Source organism: Sabethes cyaneus, chromosome 1 (genome assembly GCF_943734655.1).
Source record: "Sabethes cyaneus chromosome 1, idSabCyanKW18_F2, whole genome shotgun sequence".
NCBI classification, from domain to species: domain Eukaryota; kingdom Metazoa; phylum Arthropoda; class Insecta; order Diptera; family Culicidae; genus Sabethes; species Sabethes cyaneus.
Window position 1 is genome coordinate 135,786,005 of NC_071353.1, and position 24,621 is coordinate 135,810,625.

General features: G+C 40.3%; 1 protein-coding gene and 2 non-coding genes across 3 annotated transcripts in view; 2 read left to right on the forward strand and 1 right to left on the reverse strand.

Moving 5' to 3' along the window:
• The window catches only part of LOC128732899 (uncharacterized), a 542,040-nt gene that overhangs the window by 79,947 nt on the left and 437,472 nt on the right, over positions 1–24,621 (forward strand). The window lies entirely within an intron of this gene.
• On the forward strand, positions 461–542 carry Trnas-cga (transfer RNA serine (anticodon CGA)). Its single transcript has one exon. It is a non-coding gene; the product is annotated as a tRNA-Ser (tRNA).
• Trnai-aau (transfer RNA isoleucine (anticodon AAU)) lies at positions 7,917–7,993 on the reverse strand. Its single transcript has one exon. It is a non-coding gene; the product is annotated as a tRNA-Ile (tRNA).

Consider the following 24,621-nt stretch of genomic DNA (forward strand, 5'->3'; position numbering starts at 1 on the left):
CCCTCATTCATAACAATAATAGCCACAAGGTGACGCATTTTCCAAACTATCAGATCAACATCGATTAATTCTGCTTGACTTCTACTTCCCATTACTTAAAGGATTTACCAGTATTATTAAATAATAATTTTGTAGTGTTGTTGATTCGGACAAAATCTCTCAAGAGTTTAAGGTCCAATCATATCAACTACGGAAAATATCACTTCATTTTAAAACGTTTTGATGTCGCATTAACGCATCCATCATAAAGTAAGATTGTAATGGTAAAAAATGAACACCGTGAATTTATGACATTGACAATGGAGTCAAAACAAAACAATTAGGCTACCTTGAACTCGAAATTTTAGTCGTTTACGTCTCAAATCTCGGTTCACGTTATCCTCGATAATCTTAATCTTGGACAATAGATACGTTCGGGTGCGCAATTCGATAGGCAGCGGAGAGGCTCGCTCCCGTCCTGGCAGTCGTGGCCGAGTGGTTAAGGCGTCTGACTCGAAATCAGATTCCCTCTGGGAGCGTAGGTTCGAATCCTACCGGCTGCGTAGTTTTTTTCTCATTACACATTGACATTAACATACTTAAATCCGGTCTGTGGTCCAATAACTTACTGTGAATAAAACATGAATGATGATGGTAATGTGATGTGATGTTAATTTGTACCGGACTGTTAAATAGCGATGCGGTGACGGGAGGTACAACTTATAATCCTCCCGTCACAGAAGGCTTTACGGCGTACATTTCCCTGACCGTTTCCATTGTTTTCTAGGTTAAACGGCTTGTGGGTGGCCCGTGAGAAAAACGCTAAACGCCACTCCGTGGCTCTGTTTTTGTTTTTTTTTTTGCTTTTTCCCATGTTTATTTGTCTTCTACTGATGGCGCACGTTAGCTGGTCTCGGCTTATCATTGCTACCTTGCGCACCCAGCCGTTTAGTAAGCTGACATTAACTCTTTAATGGCCGACCGACGCGACGGTAAACCGCCATGTCGTTTGGTAGACTAATGTCTAGAAAAATATCACAAACAAAACGACCACCCTTGGGTTAAGAAGTGACACCCCGTGGGCCGTTCGTTGCTGGCCGGCTACACTCACTGCACTACTGACTGATGGCGGTAGAAAAAATAATGATTATGATGTCTTCTGAAGTGACTTTTTAACGAGTTTGCTGCCATATTTTTTGTTTCTTACATTTGCGTCCGGTTCTGGTTGACCTTCTCTGTGTTTTTCTCCACGACTTAACCTAGCGCCAGCAAATAACTACACAATGCCAGACGCCTTGGAACCGATTTTATGCTGGTATTACTTGGGTGTAAAATGAAGGAATAGTTGGACATTGTTAAGACCATGTAGTTATGGTGTCATATATGTCCTACCATTTAGCGTTTTTCTGTTACGTATTTTACTATTCATCCAATTTCCTTTTGAGCTAATAAGATTCGCGGAATTATTGTTGTTCCACCAATCCTATAAGTCTAAAGTGCTCCGGTTATTTGAGGAGGAAATTACGGTTTAAAGTGCAGCTCACAGAGGTGACAAAAAACAATAAATACTCTTTCATGTCGCAAGAGTCCCATAAAATTCACTTTGATTAACAACATAAATTGAGTCGAGTTGAGTGTTGCGGTTCACGCCTTTCCGAGATAGAAATTTAATGATCATAATCTTGCCGGTTTGTTGACTATAACCAACACATCGCTGGTATTGCTTACAGTTTATACAAATTACAATTTGCATTTACGGTTGTTAAAATACGATTTAAATGCGCTTTCGAGAAATACCCATAAACATCGACGGCAATTATCTGAACTCTCGGAATGAGATATGATTACTTCCGGTAGGAAATTAGAAATCACACACACACACACACACATACGCACATGGAATGCCCGTGCTCAAAGCCCGACAAATTACGGAACAAGAATTACAAGTTGGTTGAAGATTAAAACAACGATTTTGTGTAAATCCAATGGTTATTGACAACATGGATGTTTGTTGCAAAAACATCGTAAACCTAAGGGTATTAGATTATTAAAAAGAAGCTTTATGACATAATAATCCGCACTCGGATCTAGGATCGGGTCGGGTTAATAACGGCTAAGCTAATGTAGCGAGAAGGTACTGAAATTTTAACCCAAAGCTGCTCAAGTGTAAGACAAATTGGCGTCGGATCAACATAGAGCTAATCAAATGCTGTTATTACGGCGATAATTTCGATTGCCACGTCAAACAAAACAAATGCATCGCCACATTAGGTGCAAGCAAGTCGTAAATTTTGATCTGAAGTCCACGAACGTTCCGGTAGTATTCCCAAAGTGCAGCAATCGGAGTGCCGTCTACAAGGTTTCATTCGATAGAGCGCAACAACGATGCGTTCCAGTGTCATTTCGTTGGATGAAATAAGCGGCAGTCTGAAGATAACAGTAACGTCGGGTAGGCAGGATCATGGAACATCCCAGTATCGTCGGTGTTTCGGAAACTATGGTCCGTCTAGCGCAGAGGTCTGCGATAGGCTCGAACTCGATAGAAGTTCTAAAGGAACTGAAGAAGTAAGCGTCGTTACAGTGACAAAAGATGAGACTGACTGCTTTTTTTCGCCCAATTCGCGTGATAGATTGTTATATCACTAATATCAAAATTAATGGAAAATCTATTTAATTAACGATGTCCTCTTAGTATACAGCTAATGCAGTAGAATCCTACTTCATGATTAAGTAACATCTAACGTATTTTTTCTTCTTTTTGCAGGTAAGCGTTATTTTCCGAAATTCGAATTATTTCCAATAAAGATGCCATGTTGGATTATTTCCATCTTCTTAGGTAAGAAAACAAAATAAATCAATTTAAATTTTGTTTAACTTTTTTGCTATAATACGTCCCCGGCGTGCGCTGCTACGACTAACAGCACAGCAACACTGCCCATACCCGTTAGTTAGTTATCATACAGGAAAAAGAATTTTACCATTTTAAATCCAAAGTAGTCGAGAACATTTCCGTAGAAGCTTATATTTGAAAGCTGGATTTTGCCGAATCTCTTGAAATTTCCATTGGAAACTTATCCAATGCTCTAAATAATCCAGCGGGTAGTAATAATGCTCGCGTAACTTTTCAAAACCTAAGTAACAATGAAAAATTCTCTTCGGGTCTCTTCTCTTCCGCTTATCACGGCGTTGCGAACACATCAGCTTTGCATGAATCGGTGCTGGGGTCATAACCTAGCTATTCGTCAAGAAAATGTTGATTAAATTGCTTTTATATCGCCACAATAATCGAAAGAGTCTCTGAATATTACTTTAGGTCCTTTTAAAAAGTTTCACGTGGTTTCACCACTTTACTACCTAATGGTGAATAACAGGTTAACAGTCGAAGTTATTGATACTAAACTAGATCTCACGTCTTGATCGAAATGCGTATTTATCATTAGACAATAACTTGGTAGTAGAATTAAAGGATAGCATTGATTTTTGTTTGATTTGCTGGAAGTGATCCCAAATTGCAAACAAAATTGCTGAAATTACCGATGGTATCAATGTCGTCCGCACACCATAGGAGCATGGTATATTTCAAGCTGATAGTACCGCTTTTCTGCACGCCTGCCCTTCAATAGCACCTGAACTTGAACAGCAAATTCGATAGTCCGTCACCTTGCTTCAAACCATCTAACGTCACAAACGAATCTGAACATTCGCCATTCTGACGCCTGGATCCCGATAATTGCTGCATTCGAGTCGGTAACATTTTTTGTGCATGTGGCATATGAGAGCTGCCAACCAATTCGTAGGTAGTTCCTTCGATATTCAAACCTTTAATTAATATGATCTGATGGATTGCACAATACAGCCGCTCGTTTCAGACCTTCGAAAGTTACAGTCATAGTAATAATGTAGATAGATGCACTATATTTTAAAAACAATTTTCTTTGAAGATACAACCCCTGAAAGAGTACGCATTTTTACGCAAATAATGGCGTTTTTGCCAATCCGCACCACTGCACAGTGGTTTGAATGCTCCAAATCGTGAACTTTTTAAAAACTCTTTAATAGTGATTTTATTAATATAGTATACTAGCTGACCCGACAAACTTCGTATTGCCACAAATTAAACTGTGTTGTACATAAATCGTGAATCTCGGATGACCTTTGTCACAATCTCGAGTTTTGCAAGTTTCTGAGGAGTTCATGGGTGGTTTAATATACAAATTTTTCTCACAGTAAAGTAGAAAACAACTCCCCCCATTGCTTAGCCTGGTAAAACGAAGCGGATAGCATTAAAATATTCGCCATGATTATATAACATTTCGGCAAATACTATTTTGCTAAAAATCACTTCTCGGTTGACCATAACGCGGAATATAGAGTTTCGCAGAATACTATTTCGCGAAAAACCTTTCGCGGGATGTACCATTTCGCGGAAAATCTTTTCGTAGAAAGTACCCTTTCGCAGGGGTGAACCAACTGAAGGAAAGTAATAGAGGTTGATAGATCTAGGAAAATAAATAAACCGGGGGGCTGGGCGCTTCCGACGGCAGTCGCGGCCTGTGTCCGTCTCGCCCTGAATGATCTAATGTTACTATTGATAGTTTTTGGTGGTCTTATTAATGACTAATGTTTAATGCAAGAGTCTAAAATTTCTCGAATTCGATTAGTTTTTAAGTTACGCAAAAATTTCTGTTTCATTTGTATAAGAGTCCTTATCCCCCACCACAGTAGTGAGGGGTCTAAAACCATCGTAACAAAAATTCCTGCCTCCAAAATCCCCCACATGCCAAATTTGGTTCCAATTGGTTGATTGGTTCTAGAGTTATGAGAAAATGTGTATTTGATTTGTATGGAAGCCCCCCCCCCCCTTCTAAAAAGGGAAAGAATCTGGGAAATGGAAAAAAATCTGGCCTTCAAGAACCCCCACATGCTGAATTTGGTTCCATTTGATTGATTAGTTCCTGAGTTATGAGGAAATTTGTATTTCATTTGTATAGGAACCCCTCCTAAAGTGAAGAGTGGTCTCAATTCACCATAGAAAAAATTCCTGCCTCCAAAAACCTTCACACGCCAAATTTGGTTCCATTTGCTTGATTAGTTCTCGAGTTATGAGGAAATTTGTATTTCATCTTTATGGGAGCCCCCTCTCTTAAAGAAGGGAGGGGTCATAATTCCCCTCCTAAAGAGGGGAGGGGTCTCAATTGACCATAGAAAAAATTCTTGTCTCCTAAAACACCCACATGCCAAATTTTATTCCATTTGCTTGATTAGCTCTCAAGTTATGCAGGAATTTGTATTTCATTTGTATGGGAGCCCCCCTCTTAGTGGGCTTAGTGGGGGGAGAGATCTTCAACCATCATAAGAATCCTTCTCTGGCCCCAAAAACCACTACATGCAATTTTTTACACCGATCGGTTCAGTAGTTTTCAATTCTATAAGGAACATACGGGCAGACAGACAGAAATCCATTTTTATAGGTATAGATTTGAGAGAATTTCTGTATATCAACAGGGGCAATGGTTTATTATTAGTCTTAGTTCGGAATTCTGGCAAAAGGAAATGATGACCGCTCACTTTTCTACAACGTTTCACTTTCAGGACATCAAATTGGAGTGAATTAAATGTTTGATGATAAAATCGGTTGAAGGAAAGGAGTGGTTTTACACTTTAACAAAATTGTTTACTTTCAGGACATCAAATTGGGCTAGGTTTAATGTTTAAATGTAAAATCGGTTGAAGAAAGGGGGTGGTTTTGCAATATCAAATTGGTGTAGGTAGGTTGAAACATCGTAAAGAAACTTGGACCTGTTGGGATGGAGGAATTTTGTTACTTTTTTTCGTAAGAGAAAACTACACTAAACAGATGGCGTGTTTAACTGTCGTCCCTGCTTGTGAAACAAGCTAATCACGAAGAAAATGTATGATGACATGTGACCTTGAAACTTTTCGTTAATTTTCAGCGATTTTTCAGCGATTGAAAATGAAAATTATAATAAAAACCACAAAATTACTACATCTATTATGAATCGATTGGTATTCAAACCATCAAAACCATTCACAATTGGCAGAGTTATTAGCCTTTAAAATCTTTTAATTTTTCGTGGAGCTCATATTTTTTGATTTTTTGGAATTACCCCCTGTACCAACTACCCTCCTTAGAGACTTAATCCTACGCCAAAAAGTAAGAGGGGTATGTATCTCAGAACTCAAACGTAGTCACACAGTCCCTCCCCTTAATATTGATACTATGGACCTTTCTATAAATTTCATATAAAGATATTAACCCATTTCCTCCCAGCGTTGCGGAAACACAGCACACCCTTTTCTCTATTCTAGAGAAGGCTAGGTTTGAGATATCAACTTGGACCCTAAGAAACAAAGCTAATTTTCAGTCAGCTCAAACTAGTAACTTTGCTCTCGGCTGGAAAAGGCGAAACTGGTGAAAGCGTGAACGTCAATGACAGTATGACGGGAACGGAATAACAAAGTTATATAAAAACTGAAGTTAACAACCAAACACTACAGCTGTAGCGCACTTCCCTAACACAGCCATCAAATTGGTCTAAGTCGCGGTCGAACGAAAAATTGTTGAAACGAGGGGATTTTGTCATTTTTTCTGGTATACTTCCTAAGCAGAGATATCAAATTGGTTTAGGCTTAATCGTAAAGAATCTTCGACCTGTCGGGACAAGGAGATTCTGTCACTTTATTTCTAAAACACGTTCAAACTTTGATGACATCTTTTTCAACCAATTACCACGCGAGGATTTCCAGTTGGACAATGCTTTATTATTTTCAGTTTTTCAATGTGACCCCAAGAACCAACGTTTTTATTTGATTGGGTCTACGCGTAGAAGATTTTCCGATCGATTGGTGCAAAAATATTGAAAATCGAACAGAAAACCGCTAAGTTATTTGCGTTCAAAACTTGACCACTTTTCGGGAAATATTTTTTGGAATGACAGCCTATCTAGCCAAACCTTTACGCCCAGTTATTTACGCTTTACGCTCAGTTTTACGCTCAGTTATACTCAAAATATAGTAGCAGACTTGTCCACAATATTATCATTACATATTGAAGTTCCAAAAGAAATCTAATACTTTTTTCGTATATTATATATTCAATTCATGCAATAATGAATTGAATTAATGCAATAGACTTCTCATTCTTTGCTGTTTCTAGTACAGCTGAAAAAAACTCTGCATTGCCAACCTGAAACCAACGATTCGTTCATGCTCGTGTTGTTCTCTACATTCTTTCATTCTCGTCAATTGTGGATGAAATCAAAAGTGAATAATTCATTCATTTCTAACTGCATTTTGACAACGGCCAGCTACAATAAACGTAAGCATTGCTCCGAAGTTTTAATTAATTTCCTTCAACCAGGTTTTGGTTGATTTAAAAAAGTAGTAAACTACTTACTAAACTTTAAGATCTAAAATATCAGTCAAGAGCAAGAAAATTAACTGACAGGTTAGATGAGCAATCATTCAACCACTGCAATTCATGACTGAATTGTATTGAAGGGTAGAAAACTGAGAAAGATAAACGCTGTCAGCAGCTCAGTAGTGATATCAATGGGCTGACAGATACAAGAATACTACCAGAGGCAAAACTGTATACGCTGAATGCGTGCGGTGAATAGTCTTCAATTTTTTCGAGCTCTGATTATATTTCACACAGAATTAATAATTTAAGAATTAATTTTCTTATCTCTGCTAACAGAAAAAAATTGTAAAAAAAAACTCAATAATAAATGTTATTGCTACGCAGTTAAAAATTAAAGGGTTAAAAAATTCCGTCTCCGACGTTTCGACACTGACTGTGATGTATTCTTCAAGGTCTGTTGTCACTGTATAAATGATCCGGACTGTCCCATGTTTTGCCACATACCTATAAAATTATTCGAATTATTCTTAAGCATTTTCCCTAAATTATCTTTTGGTTTGTCCAGAGAGGATCGAACTCACGACCTTCGCGTTATTAGCACGACGCTCTAACCAACTGAGCTATGGAGCCGGTTGGTGCTTTTGGTTTCTAGTCACCAAGCGTCTACGTTGTCTTATCAAACTGATTACAATATCCAACTTCGTGATAGGCGTAATCTCAGGTTATCAGGTTAATTTTATTCTATTCGACAAGCAAAGGTGTGTTTTTGCTCGTTCCCTGCAAATAGACGACGCAGAGTACAAATTAAGTCGCCACAAACATTTATAATTGTTTTAATCCATCGAATCAGCATCAGACGTGTTGATTTTAAACGCGCATTTTTTCCTCTGGTATTGGAATATATTAAAAAATAACAATAGTGGAGAAAAAAACACATCGCAAATTGAAACAAAAACGAAACGAAACCGCGCCGCAAGCGCGCAACATGTGTTCTCCGGCTGATCCTACAAGCGTGTTTGATGATGATGTTCCGACGATTGTAATTTTTATTTGCCCAATCAATTGCGGTTGGTAAAAATAGTGCCGACAGTGACAGTGGACAGACCGATAGACCCGCGAAAAAAAAATTAAAAATAAAAAAGAATACAAACGGAACGGCGGCACCGCGGGATTAAAATAACGTTGCTTTTCCTGCCGCGCTTACGAACGGATGGATGGACTAAATTTGTCCCAATGCTTTTTAGGTTGTGTTGAAAACAAAAAAAAAAAGTCTCGCTCCATCCCTAAATTGATTGCTTCATAACCGATTTTAACAAGCGGTTCAAGTACAGGAAAAAATGTATCGAATTTATAACTTTTCCCCAACCGGCCTCATCGGCCGTGCCATTTCCTGCTGACAGATCGACTGAATCCTAATAGAAGTGGTACCTACCTAGTTGGTGGGGAAACCTACTATTTCTGTTTGACAAATTGACTCTGCTCCTGAGGGGTTTCCTGTGATATTTTCATTCTGCTCATATTATTCTTGTGTTTATAAACTCGCCCTGTGTACACACACGTAACGCCGTCATTCAATTGAAATTGTGAGGTGGTTACATACTCGAATTGTGTGTTTTTTTGCTGGCGCAAAAAAACTATAATTTTTTGTATTGAATGAAGACAAATAATTGTACTGTACATTCAATAATTTCGTGTGGCTCTTGTATAATTGAGCTGTTCATGCCAATGAATAATAGATTATTTATTGAAATTTTATTTGATGCATATGAAATTTTTTTGTCAGTCTATTTGAACAGTCTCAGATTGTATTTCCATGTAAATGCTTAATAACCAACGTTAAGCTTATTGATTCATTCTCCATTCAAGAAATTCATTTTCAATTTTAATTTTCAGCTCTTTTCTAAGAATCTATACCAGTTCTTCGAACGACCATTTCAAAAGATTTCAAAAGAAACATTCGATCGCTTGTGTCGATCTGGTGCACGAGAAAAAAATCACTCTTTCCCTGTGGTCCACAGACCACACTGACCACCACACCACTTTGGTGCGATATTGCCGCAGGGCCCTTCACGTCGGAACGGACCTGCCGTCGCGCCTGCCGCCACTTCGCAATGCAATCCACAATGCACGTGAGTGACAGATAAACACAAACAAAGAAAATTCGAAGCGATATCTATTTGCATTTCACTCCAGCGGTGTCCGATCCGGTCCGATCCCGGTCCGTTCCGGTTCCGGCCGGCAGCTGCCGACGACGGATGACAATAATGATGATGGTCCATTGCAGCAAGCGGCGTGTACACTCGCACTTCCTTTTTCAGCTTACGCGGCTGAATGCACTTCCGAAAAAGACAGTTCGGAGCGTGAAAGGAAATTCACGCTTGCAGCAGCTCCGGAAAAACCTTTGGTCTTTGGAGCGAGCTGCTGGCTGTAGAGAACTGTTTCGGTGTTTCCGAAGGAAACAAAAACCTAGAACGGCGACCTGCAAAAACTGTGAAACGTTTGTCCACCAGCGAGCGGTGTCTCGGGTCCACTGATCCAAGTGACCACCATCGACAACCACTGGGGTAGGAGCTCTCTTGCTTGCAGTGGACATGGCAGAGTTTGGAATTCAATTACGGGTTCCGAAATTTTACAGTGACGAGATAGAACCCACAGTCACAGTTTTTCCACCGGAATCTGTTTCGATCGGATGCAAATGCGATTGATTTTGCTTTTCTTACTGCTGCGCTTGTCTGCCAAACAAATATCGACGACATGGATGGCCAGTCGGGCCGCTTGTGAAAGGTTGTGTCCGGTTTTGTGGGGCAGTCATGCGACACTAACCGGGTATCCTGGTTGTCCGTTTTTTTTCTCCTGGTCGTATATTTTCAGCTTAGCGCGCTGGAATTCACATCGTTTGAAATGCAAGCGTCACGGATTTTGTCGTGGTTCAATGCGATGCTGATTTATTTGAGTTACCTGAAAAAAAGGAAAAGAGAGAAAAAGTATTTTCAATATTCAAGTTGGAAGCAGTTTGAAGATACGTTTGCTAATAGGCAAAGAGAATACAATTCGGCACCAACTTTTCAAAAGGGCCAATCTGTAAAATGGTAAACAAACCGAGTGAGGGTTTCTTTCCCTATGCTAATCCAGCAGTTGATCCAGCAGAAAAGTTGGTGCCGAATTACTAACTTTATTTCGCATGATCAAAGTCTAGAATTTTAAATTAAAAGGTGATAAAATCTGTAAAATTGCGAGCGTCCTGATCTTACGAAAATCCGTTTATATCAACAATGTACCTCTTATCTTGAGGCAAACGCTTCCAGTCCCAGAAATGTTTCGTCTATTCTGCCTAGTATAAATTGTTCGGTAATTGAGGAGTTAACGATAACTGAACTTTCTGATCCCGATTGGCGGTGCTCTGGTTGGCTGGCTGGCTAGAATACCTTCCTCAATGTGAAATTGCCAGTCGTTTACGGGAACGATTGCTGATGACGGTTTGTTCAAGCTGACGCTGTTACCTACGGCAGAGGCAAGGGTTTCCTAATGCGAGCTTGAATTATTTTGATGATAATTCTTAGTCCCTATTATAAGGTCATAACGAACTTGATCGCCTATTTCTTACGTATAGCTTACTTATTCATTTATTTATTTATTATTTTTATGGTTTGGTTACGTTTGCGATCGATTTGCAACGGTAGATTGCCTTAGCGAAACATGTTTCGGTCGTTTCTGGGTTTGTATTACCTTTGAAACACGATTCAATAATATGTATGATATGAGCCAGTAATGTCCCGTTGGAAAATTAATAACTTGTCCATCGCAATTTTGAAAGTTTACATCTCAAAAACATGTTGATGAATTTAAACACTTTTTTGGCAGAATCAGACAATAACCAGTGATGTCCCGATGGTAAAATTTAGCACTTAATACATCGCAATTTTAAAAATGTGTAGGTACCTCGATAATCTAGAAACTGTCTCGAAATTACGGATGCAAATCCTGTTGATTCGCAGAATCTTAGTTAACCTGCGGTCGTTTTTCTTTACAAAATATGTACGGAAATTTTGTTTTAAAGTAAATTTAATTCGATTCTCCACAGTGAAAAAAAGTAAAGTCCTCGACAATCGAACCAGATTAAACATTCAAAAGAATTTGTCATCCAGTCTTTACCAGAAACAGTTGCGAACAGTTCTGGCTCGAATTCAATAAAGTTATACAAACCAGTATGGTCCTGACGTACGACACTAGTCTAACCAGTTAGCCGTTGCATTTTTGAGTATCGATTACCTGGGACTGCTACTCGAAAAAAATGACAGCCCCGAATGAAAGCGAATGGAAAAATGCATTCAGCGCATACAGTTTTACCCCTGGTAGTATTCTTTATTTTGACAGCCCGTGGACATAGCTACTGAACTTCTGACAGTGTTTGTCTTTCTCCAAAACAATTCATTCGTGAATTGCTCGACTAACCTGTCAGCCAGTTTTCTGGCTCTTGACTGATATTTTAGATCTCAAAGTTTATGTTTTTAAACTATCTGCTTTTAAAAATCAACCAAAACCTGACTGAGGAAATTAATTAAAACTTCAGTGCAATATTTACGTTTATTTATTTCTTTCGTCTGCCGTCGTCGGCTCTTCAAAATGAATAAACGATTCACATTTGCTTTCATTCACTATTGTCGAGAAAATAGTACGAATATGCCAATATGGCCAATAATCGCAAATGGTAATGCTCATTTGCAACTTTCATATACACACTTTGAAAAAACACCGATGTCGGCAAAATTTTTCCGAGATTTGGACACTTCATTGGATAATTTCTAGGATTTGGGAGGAGTGAATGGAAGGTGTAGTCTGTCCCATCCGCAAAAAGGGCGACCGGCTACAAGGTGCTCTCCCAGATTTTGTTGCGTCGTCTATATTCCCAATAGCAAGAGAATTCGTGGGGCAGTATAAGGCGGGCTTTATGGGGGCCCGTGCTACTACGGATCAAATTTTTACTCTCCAACAAATCCTCCAGAAATGTCGAGAGTACAACAACGTACCTACGCATCATATTTTCGTGGATTTCAGGGCAGCATGCGATACAATTGAACGAGAACAGCTATGGCAGATAATGCACGAGTACGGTTTTCCGGACAAATTGACGCGACTGATCAAAGCTACTCTGGAGCGAGTGATGTGCTACGTGCGCGTTTCGGGGACACTTTCGAGTCCTTTCAAATCACGCAGAGGGTTGCGGCATGTGTTTATGTGTTACAAATCAATGCGTCGAAAACCAAATATATGGTAAGAAGAGGCTCCAGAGAAAGCAACGTTTCCCTCCCACGGACAGCGACTATTGACAGCGATGAACTGGAAATGGTTGATGACTTGATATTCGGGATCTCTGGTCACCGCCGACAATAAGACGAGTAAGGAGATCCAACGACGCATTCAAGCTGGAAATCGAGTCTATTTTTCCCTCCGCAAGACGCTTCGAGCTAGGAGCAAACACCGCCGCACAAAGCTGACGAAGTAGAAAACGCTAATCAGACCAGTAGTCCTCTACGGACTTGAGACAGTAATTTTGCTTACGGAAGACATACGTGCACTTGCCGTATTTGAATGAAAGGTCTTGCGGACTATTTTTGGTGGAGTACAAACGGAAAGCGGAGAGTGGCGGAGGCGTATGAGTCACGAGCTACAGGCACTGCTGGGAAACATTCCCATCGTACACCTGGCGAAAGTTGGAGACTACGGTGCGCCGTCACGACTGTGCAGTGAAATCTGTTCTCTTCAAGAACCTCACCGGCACCAGGAATAGAGGGGCCCAACCTGCTAAATGGCTCGACCAGGTTGAAGCCGATTTGCGTGTGTCGAGACGCGCAACGAATTAGCGACGAGTAGCCCAGGACCGAGTACAATGGAGAGGAATTCTTGATACGGCAAGAGCCACCCCGGTTCTCGGCTGCTAAAGGAAGGATGAAAATGTTAGTTGGGTATTCCAAAATCTAAAATTCTCCTCAACTTCTCAACTCAAATCCATCCGCAAGTCGCACGGTCTACCTCGAAGGGGCGCAGTTTGGACATCACTGTTCTAGATCACGTCGATGCCCTAAAAGTATTAATGTATATTATAAAAATGTTTTCGACCAAGGGATGTTTCGAAATTATCGTATAGGTTTAGTTTGTGCGGACTCAGAATGTAATGAAATTTTGTACACGAGCATAGTTTAAGAACTTATTAATGAAAACAATATTTGAAAATCTTAAGTATTTTTGAAGCTTTCGATTGAGTAATCTTTTCAGAGTTATGTTTTTCAGATTTGCAGTCAAATTGGTGATAAAAACGAACGTTTATCTTCTACTTAATTCTCACGTTTCGATTTATATTAAATTAATTAACTTAAAAATCACCACTTTTCGTCTATCGGCTCTATTCAGTTGAGCATTTGGTTAGATTTGTGCAAAGGTAGCGCATAGTATCAATTTTAGATCTTTAATAAAAAAAAGTTTTTGTTTTGAAATTGTGATATTTTGTGGTAAATTTAATACAAAATTCTAATGCAAAACCGAATGCTAGCACCGTATAAAAAGGTGACCGTTAATGATCAACTGAATAGAGTCGATACACGAAAAACGATAATTCTATGAGCCTTGAAAAAGATATAATATAAATCAAAACGTCGGAAGTAGAAGAAAAACGTTCGTTTTTATCAGCAATTTGGCTACAAAGCCGAAAACTGTGACACTAAAAACCTCAAGGTTATCTAATTTCCCAAAAAAAACCCTAAGAAATTCTAAAATTTTCTCAATCTTCGTTTATTTCGAAAGTTTATAATTCTTAAAACAAGCGTCTGAGAGCACACATTCTTTATGAAAGTGCAACAAAATTTACTCGGCAAATTAGGCAACATTTTACTTGTAACAAGTTTACTGCAAGCTTTTCCACGACGGCCCCATCCATTCGCCCGTCCATCCATCCACCTATTCATTTATTCATCTAGATCGTCCGGGAACCGGAACCCTTTGGTCATCCGGGATTCCTGATCATCCGAGACTGTTGGTCATCCAATACACCCGGTCATTCGAGTCATTTAGGACACCCGATCAATCGAAACTACTGGTCATCCGGGACACCCAATCATGTGGGAATCCCGGTCATCGAGTGATCTGAGATATGCGATCATCCGGGACACCCGATCATCCGACGCACGAGGTTATCCAAAACATCCGGTCATCCATGACTTCCTGTCATCCAGGACACGACAAATAGTCATCCGGAACACCTTATAAACCGGAATACATGGTTATTCGGGACACCCGACCATTCGGAACAACTGGTCATCCGGGACACCCAGTCAACCGGGACACCTGATTAACCGGAACATCTGGTCATCCGGAACACCCGGTCATTCGGGACTGCTAGTCATTCAGGACACCCGGTCATTCGAAACTACTAGTCATTCAGGACACCCGGTCATTCGGGACTCCCGATCATCTTGGACAATCGGTCATTCGGGACTGCTGGTCATTCGCGGCACTCGGGGCTGCTTATCTGGGATACCTGGTCAACCGGGAAACCTGATTATTCGGTAGACCAGTTAATTCGAGACTGCTTGTCATCCGGGACACCCGGTCATTCGAGACTGGTGGTCATCCTGAACACCTGGTCAACCAGAATACCTGATCAACTGCAACACCTAGTCATCCAGGATACCCGGTCACTTGAAACTACTGGTCATGCAGGACACCCGGGACACTTGATTATCCTTGACACCCGGTCATCTGGGATGCCGTCATTCGAGATTCGTAATTCGAAACTGGTGGTCATCCAACCAACAAAAAACTTAGCATGTGTGATTTTATAGCTGCTGCTCGTAAACTGAAGCGATCTTTCTCCGCTGGACCCGATGGAATTCCTGCTGTTATTTTTTCCCGTTGCGCATCAGAATTATCTGTGCCACTCTGTCGCATTTTTAACACGTCCTTTACGCAAGGCAAATTTCCTGATATCTGGAAACAATCTTACATGTTCCCCGTCCATAAGCGCGGTGATCGCCGAAATGTTAAGAACTACAGAGTTATTACAAGCCTGTCCGCTGCCTCTAAGCTTTTTGAAATTATCGTCAACACCGCAATTCTCAATCGTACTAAGAACTACATATCCATTGACCAGCATTTCCCATTCATGCCAGGCCGGTCGGTTTCAACTAATTTACTCGACTTCACTTCCTCTTGCATCGCGCAACTCGAGGAAAAAGCACAAGTGGATGCAGTATACACGGATTTGAAGGCTGCGTTTGGCAGGATTGACCACCGCATCCTCTTGCGAAAACTGCAGCGTCTAGGAGCCTCGCAACGACTATTGTGTTGGCTTGACTCATATTTACGCGATAGAGTCTTGCAAGTCAAATTGGAATCTACCGTTTCTTCTGTATTTACTAACAAATCCGGTGTTCCCCAAGGAAGCAATATGAGGCCTTTACTCTTCATTCTATTCTTCAACGACGTCGCGTTACTACTTGAAGCCGGTTGCATACTTGTTTACGCCGATGATCTCAAACTGTATCTTAATGTGCGCTCTGTCGACGATTGTTACCGGCTGCAGAATTTACTAGATGCCTTTGTGAACTGGTGCAAGTTAAACTACGTGATTGTGAGTATAGCCAAATGTGAGGTAATCACGTTCCATCGCACTCACAGCCCGATTGTGTTTGACTACAACATTGATGGAAGTATCCTCCGGAGGGCTGATCAGGTCAATGACCTCGGCATCTTACTCGACACTAAACTTACGTTCAATGCTCACCGCTCTAATATTATATCCAAAGCATCCCGGCAGCTCGGATTCATTGCTAAAATTGGAAGCGGTTTCAAGGGTCCTTATTGCTTAAAATCCTTGTATTGCGCATTGGTCCGTCCAGTACTTGAAAATGCAAGTGTAATGCTACCTCATCAACTCACGTGGACGCTAAGAATCGAACGCATCCAGCGAAGGTTCATTCGTATGGCACTTAGGGATCTGCCTTGGCGAGATCCTGATAATCTTCCACCGTATCCTGCACGTTGTCTCGTTTACTAGGCCTGGACACTCTGGAACGGCGTCGCAAAGTTCAGCAGGCAACGCTAGTGGCAAAAATTTTAAACAACAACATCGATTCACCGACGTTACTTGCCAAAGTCAATTTCCGTGCTTCACAAAGACCTTTACGCACTACCTCGTTGCTGCATGCCATTTTTCATCGCACCACATTTGGATTCCACGAGCCGATGATTGCATGTGTCCGGACTTTCACTCTGGTTGAAGAACTCTTCGAGTTTGGAGAGCCAAGTGGAAAATTCACGCAGCGACTATGGAGGACAGATTTAATATAATTTTTAATTTTGGACCTATAAATTCATTAAGACATTGTCAGATGGGTATATTAAATAAATAAATATATCAGTGTTTGTTTTTATCCACCGCCGGTCGAATTGTTATATTTCGGCTAATTTTCGGATCAACATTAGACAATTAGGCCATTACAAATATTTTATAAAGTTTTTGTCCTTTCGGTGTTGGGCCATTGAAAGGGGGGGGGGCGAAAAAAAACAAAGAGATTTTTTTGACCGAGCAAAAGAAATGGACAAAAACTTTTGAAATTATTTGCAATGGCCTTATTCGGTCGGATAACATTTCGTTTTCCATGTATGAAACATCATTCATTAAATATTTTCCAAGCACCATGGTTCATTTTTCCACAAAGATATTTAATTCTTTAAGAAATATAGATTGTACTCAGTGATTCCCGTCACCCGGTAGCGGACATCGAGCCGTCCCCCAATACCGGACAGCAAAATGCTTTACTTCGTTCAGTCAAATTCGGAAATGCAATCAAGATTTTGCAAAAAAAAAGAGATTAAGACGAAAGAAAACATGACTTATAACGAACCAACTATTTTAAATATAAAACAAAACATGGAAGCCAGTTAATGATCAATTTTTCGTAGAAAACAGAAGAGCTTAAGACGTGTTGATTTTTATTCAAGGCATGTTTTCTAACATTTTTAGTCAACAACTGTGCAAGCAATAAGAGATGTAAAACTTTTTGACACGTATTTTGCAGAAATATAAGTCCTGCATTGATTTATTTTATGATTTCTGTTAAGTGTCCGGTACTAGGAGACACAATTTTTAAGTAATGCTTTTCATCGATATCTCATTTGGCTTCTAAACTGGTACATTAGTGTGATACAAGTACGTGTAACCTATTTTTATTGGAAAATAATCTTCTAAATTACTGTTCCAGTGAATAAAAACTGTAGTCATTCTAAGGGTCAAAATCCTTAGGTGTCCGGTACTGGGGGACTTCCCCCTACTCTCCGTTGCACAATCCGCCCAGAAACAGCGTCAATTGAACACTGGACCGCCCTGGCAGTGGATGAAGTAATCGTCGCAAGTAGTCCTACCGCTGTCACCAGAAATGCATAATGAAAATGACTTCTAACGGAGGGCGTTCAAAAAAGGTCCAAAAACGACGAATACGTTCTCACAGGCGTTATATTTAGAAAAATTTGAAAGTATTCAATTATTGGTAGATATAATAGTGAAGTAGTGGAAAAGTAATATGCTTTCAATAAGTTCAGTTTTGATTGTTGGTAATCGCTCTTGAACATCTGAAATATCATTGTTCTGTACTTTTAAACACAGATATAGCGGCAGCGGCTGTAATTGGTCAATGTTTCAGACGTTTTAAATTATCTTTCTCAAAGAAAAGACGGAGGCATTAAATTTTACTCAAGATGGCCAAACAAAAACAGATAAAAATTCCTTCTGTTGTGTTCACCCATCATTTAATGGAAGCCTTTTTACCGGTGCTAAATCACTCTGTGTTTCTGGCCTGTCCGGCAATCAAACCGCCTGTCATACTACTTTCGATATTGTGTAAATGTGAATCCGTCGGAGACTGCTGCTGCTCCACCGGAACCGAATCGATGTCGACCGCCGCCGCCACACGCCCGTCAGCACCAGGTAGATCGTCATCCCGCCCGCGCCCCTTCGTGTACTTCGTGTTGCAGTTGTGAGTGAGTCCTGATTTTAATTCAATCTGTTTCCCATATTTTATCATTTGCATATTTGTGGTACGCGCGTACCGAAGGCGGCAAGCAAATCCACACCAGCACCAGTTTGTTGCGGCCTGCCAGTGTAGTTGCTCCGAATTCGGTTTTGGACACTGGACCACCATTCCTCACCTGCCCGAACATGCCTTCCCCGCACGGGGAAAGTTTATTTACAGTCTAACACTTTGCAGCCCATTGCTGGTGCAATCCGTCCGAATCCGTCCGCAGACCGAGACTAAGCTACAAGAACGTGAATTGGTTGGCAATGATTTCAATACAGTGTTGTTGTGCGGAATCCTGCATCAAGTGTAAAGTGCAGCAGCGGAGCTGCCTGGCATTCATTCGACAGAGGTGTGACTATGAGCCGCACACCGTAACAACTGTTCCATCCGTCCAGTCAGTGGGCTGATCCCTAGTTACAGTCGGTATCTGTTTTATGAAGATTATTGCCTAGATTAGTTTGTATATTTCGGTATTGACGATTGTGGCAAGTGGTTCACATTTTGTGATAATTTACTTCCTAATTGTTGAAAGTCACAAAAAGGGTTTTTACAAAACAACTTCGTTGGACGATTTTACATCCACTTACAATCGAATGATTGCGATAGTCGGGACAAGTAAGTCCTACTCAGTGGCAGTCTCTATTCTATCTCGCTTTCAGTTGAATTGTATGCTACCTGTATCTTGGATCGGTGCGATGGTAGTCCCATCGAATGAGTTAGCAAATCGAAAGGACGGTAGGTGCAAAAACGAATGCAATTCGGATGCGTGTACAAATACGCAGTACGTGCACTTCTGCTGGCCGGCCGGCCAGGCGATTGTCATACGTTGCTGCTCGTAACACCTCCACCACACCACACACGTCACACATGGCCAGTTCCAACAAAGGCTTTTGAGAATGGTATTTAGCAATGGGCAAACAAAACGAATGGCCCGTTCGCAGTTAGGTACCACCAGTAGGACTCTGATCAGTCCTAATCGTTTTTGGATTGATGGATTCTGCTGCTCTCTGCTGGGTGAATTGATCACTGAATCTTTTTTATCGCACACAAAGTACAGTAGTAGTGACGCCGATCGCTTGGTACTGGCCCGTTGTACACGTACGTAATTGGCCTATTTGGTGATATCCAAGGGGGTTATTAATTGTCACGAAATGCAACAATATAATCAACAAACCACAACCCATCCGCCTCCCGTCCGCCGCGGGGGGTCCATCATGCATTCATCGGGGTGTGTCTGGGGTAATGTGTATCTATCTATCTAAAAGGGGTTGACATTTTAGCAGTAAACTAAGTTGTCTGTAGAATAAACCTATAAAAAATTTAAAGACTCAGTATTTCAATTCAATTTCTGAAACACTCACGAGTCGACTGAATTATCTCAAGAAAAATAAAATTCTAAGTATCCTTTCCGACTGGGCAGAATTCTAGCACTTCTTCAGTGGTGGCTTGATACACACGTGTCCAGTTCGATTTTCCCTTGAATTTTTTTCTTTGGTCACCATTCCATCTATCGAAATTTATGTGTATCCACAAAATTACGCCGTAGACAGGGAAAGCGAAACGATGGTTGTGTTTTGTTTACAAATGCCATAATTGTGGTGCATCTACGGGGACGGGAGAATGCATGCTCACAGCAACACTGGCCTAGCAGCAGCACCAGCCAGCCGGTGACACAGAATCCTCCATCGGAAAAGGCTCCGATGCTCCGGTTTTCGGTATGCACGAAGGCACACATCCCCTCTTCGCCCTCTGTCCCTCCTAACCAACCAACCAACCAACACAGTTATTTGGTCTTGCTTGCTCTTGCCGATTCGAAATGCGATGGTTTCGGGGATGCGTTTGTTTGATCGTTTTGATTGGGAGAGCTAAGCTGATTGCAGTCTTGATTGTAAAAAGGTTCGAATTTTCGGCAAATATGGTTATGCATTTGGGCACATTGTTGTCATTTTGTGTTAGTTAGAATTATGTGTTGAAACTATGTTTGTGTCTGTGTGTGCTTGGGAGAATATTCATATTCGCATTGAACAAAGCTGTTTCAAATTCACAGATTTGATCATATTTAAATTTGCAATTATAATTCAACTTCCATTATCTGCGCAGCTAAATCCGCAAGATTAGAGCGTGATTTCGGTAAATCTTTACACCGGCGACATTGTTTGATTCCTGTGAACGCACATTGCTGGCTGAAATTTGTGATACGTAAATTCATCAATTAAGTTGGAATAATTCTAATAATCTCGTCTATTATCCGCTATCATCCAACATGTTATTTTACACCAGCGCAGTGGGTAAAATGGGACAAAGCTCCTAGTTTTTCATGAAGTACTGTTTTTGTATCAATGTAGACAGACCAAATAGTTATATTCCAGAATTGCAAAATACAGGGAATTATGAAGTCGTTTGGGATTTTCGTTTCATGCCAAAATTGGTTCCATTTGCTTGACTAGTTCTCGAGTTATGAGAAAATTTGTATTTCATTTGTATTGTAGGAGCCCCCTCCCCCCTTCTAAACTGGGGAGGAGTCCTAATTCACCATAGAAAACATTCTTGCCTCCAAAATCCCCCACATGCCAAATTTGATTCCATTTGCTTGATTAGTTCTCGAGTTATGAGGAAATTTGTGTTTCATTTGTGTAAGAGCCCCCCGTCTAAAGTGGGGAAGAGTCCCAATTCATCATTGAAAAAATTGTTGCCTCCAACCAAAATCCCCCACATGACAAATTTGGTTTCATTTGCTTGATTAGTTCTTGAGTTATGAGAAAATTGGTGTTTCATTTGTATGGGAGCCCCCCTGTTAAAGAACGGAGGGGTCTCAGTACACCATAGACAAAAATCTCCTAAAACCCCCACATGCCAAATTTGGTTCCATTTACTTGATTAGTTCTCCCTAAGACTCGAATGCACCGAAACGCCCGGTGTAAAGTGTCTCTAATAAATAAACTAACCAAGCAAACCGTGATTACTTCTCGAGTTATGAGTAAGTTTGTTTTGAGGGGCTCTGTAGCCGCAAGGTTACCGAGTCTGCTTTGACAAGCGAATGGTCATGGGTTCGAATCTTAGTAGAATCAGGCCATTCGATGTCAAAGTGACTTTAGCATGGGTTTATTCTCAGGCCCCTCATCGCCCTTCCTTCATGCTGAGTTCTATATTATCCCGATATGGCCTATTGACAGTGCAAAAATGAGACCCTTATAGTAAAAATGCACTGGTTTGCTACGCCAGGGATGACTATAATTGGGGACTGTGCGCTGTCATGTGGAACGAGGTGGGTAAAGTAGAGTAAAGTATTGATAGAAGGGTACCCAATTACACACAAGCACGCATAAAAAAAAAAATTCAATAAGCATATCGCTCACTCAATAGCGACTATAGCCAAAATAAATGCAGTGCGGGTTATACAACAAACACCCGGGCGATATCACAATAGATCTAACCATAATGGTCGCAGTGATGAGTCCATACAGAAAAAAAAAAAAAAAAAAAGTTTGTTTTCCATTTGTATGGGATCCCCCCTTCTTAACCTTCTGTCTGTACAAAAAAATACTTACGTTGTCTGTATATTGGGGTCAATTTGACCCCAAAATTCAAACTGCTATATCTCAGCGAAAAATAGACGGATTTCCGAATTTTCAAATGTTTTAGAAAGGTAATTTAATGCACTAAATGATAAAATTATGAATGGCGAGTTGGCGGGGGGACGTTTTACAAGGAGGGGTTTTAGTGAAAACAAATCGGAAAAAATGGATTTTTCCAGATTTGTAACGTTTATATCTTGAAATCCTTGCCAGCAGGAACGATGCTTTCTTCTACAAAAATATACGTGAACACGAGATTTTCAAAGTCATGTGTGGCATTTTACTGGATTTGCTCGCTAGGTGGCGTTTATCCGGAAAAAACGATCTTTTCCGGTCTCAAATTTTTGGTTTCTGCTCGTGTAAATCGTTCTTGTCCTCGTTAAAGTTGATTATATAGACAAGATACGAAGTATACATAGTCCGGTTATAGATAAGACCTTGGTGAACGGTTCAGAATTGATCCACCAGGTGGTGTACGTGTACCATTTTATAAATATTGGTCGCAGTCAAACAAGTAGATGACTTGCAAGCTTCCTGTCTACGGCAAGATTGGTCAGGTCATTCTATGATAGACAGTTTAGCACAGCATTTAACCACCAGGTGGCGCTAGTATGCCTTTTGTAAAATTTATTTATTGTGTATGAACCTATTGTTTCGATAAGAGATTGTCGTCTTCGACATTAATAAGCAAAAATAAACTAGTAACAATTATTCGCAATATAGCCAATACATTACCGATTCAGCCCGGATGTACGTTAAAACGATCCGCAAAAATTGCGCATATTACCGGAAGAAAATGAATACATCGTCAGCGTCATCTGGCGACCGAATTTCGTACCAAAATTTCCGGAATAGAGTGGTCTCGACTATTTGAACAATTATACCGTAGACAAAAAATCTTCTAGTCAGTATTTCTAAGCTGCAATAAAAACATAAAAACAAATGGAGCACCAATGCCACCTAGCGATCAAATTCTGAATCACACTATTAGCCATAGATTTTAACTGTCACAAGACCATATTTACTGCAAATCTTGTCTATCTGTCCAATTTTTCCACGAGCAAGAACGATTTACACGAGTAGTATTCATAAATTTAAGACAAAAAAAGTTTATTATTCTCGCTTTACCGCCACCTAGCGAGCAAATCCTGTAAAATGCCACACGTAACTTTGAAGATCCCATGTACGCGTATATTTTTGTAGGTATACAGCGTATATCGCTGTAGGTGGTATGGATTTCGTGATATAAACGTCACAAATCTGAAGAAATTCGATTTTCCCGACTTTTCTTTACTAAAAAGGTCCCCCTCGCCAAGTCACCATTCATAATTTTACTATTTAGTCCATTAAATTACCTTTCTAAAACATCTGAAAATTCGGAAATCCGTCCATTTTTCGCTGAGATATACCAATTTGAATTTTGGGGTCAAATTGACCCCAATGTACAGACAACGTAAGTTTTTCAATAAAATTGTCGCAAAACGTAAAAGATCTCCGGTAGACACACCTAGTCGCGAAAAAAGCAGATTAATTCACTGAAAAATAAAAAAGTTATAGCTTCTCAATGTGGCCTGGGGTCCTGGGGAAATTTGTGTTTCTTTTGTGTAGGAGCCCCCCCTGTTCTAAAGTGGGGAGAAACCCTAATTCACCATAGAAAAAATTCTTGCCTCCAAAATCCCCCACGTGCCAAATTTGGTTCCATTTGCTTGCTTAGTTCTCGAGTTATGAGGAAATTGGTATTTCATTTGTATGAGAACCCCGCTTTTAAAGGGGGAGGGGTCATAATTCGCTATAGAAAAAATCCTGCCTCCTAAGACCCTTACATGGCAATTTTTTTTCTATTTGCTTGATTACTTCTCGAGTTATGAGAAAATTTGTATTTCATTTGTATGGGAGCCCCCCACCCCCCTCTTAAAGGGAGGAGGAGTCCCAATTTACCACCGAAAAAAATCAGAAGGTGTTTAGAGCGATTCTGAGCTTGATTTGGTATCTTTTTTGGCCTTTTCTTGCCTTCAGAATGGGTTTAGAGCGTTTCTGGAAGTGGACTTGCCATTGAACTGAAGCTGGACCTAAAATTAGACTGGATGGGCTTGAATTCTGATGAATTTAAGCTCGCAGCTTTGCCTTAATTTGAACTGGAAATTGAACTTCAAAAAGAACTTGTATTTGGACTTGCGATGGCATTTGAAAATAGATTCGAAATTGGACTTCAAATGAGTTTGAAAGCGAAGTTAAAATTGGACCCAAATTTCACTGGAAATTGAAATCAAACTAAGCTTGCAATTTGACTTGAAATCGAACAAGAAACTGATCCTGAAATTGCACTGCAGTTGGATTTGATGTTGGACTTGAATTTAGATTAATTTAAACCGAACATTTTATTTCAATTTCGACTTGAAACCGGATTTCAATTTGAACTTGAGAATGGACTTAAGTTGAAATTGGACTTGAAGTGGGGCATGTAGTTACATGACACGACAGTTTGCTATCCGTGAAATCGAACTTCAAATAACATTGGAACCTGAAAATGAAAGCCCAGATGGATGTGATTTATACCGACTTAAAAGCCACATTTGACAAAATTGACCCCCGGATACTGCATTGTAAACTTTCT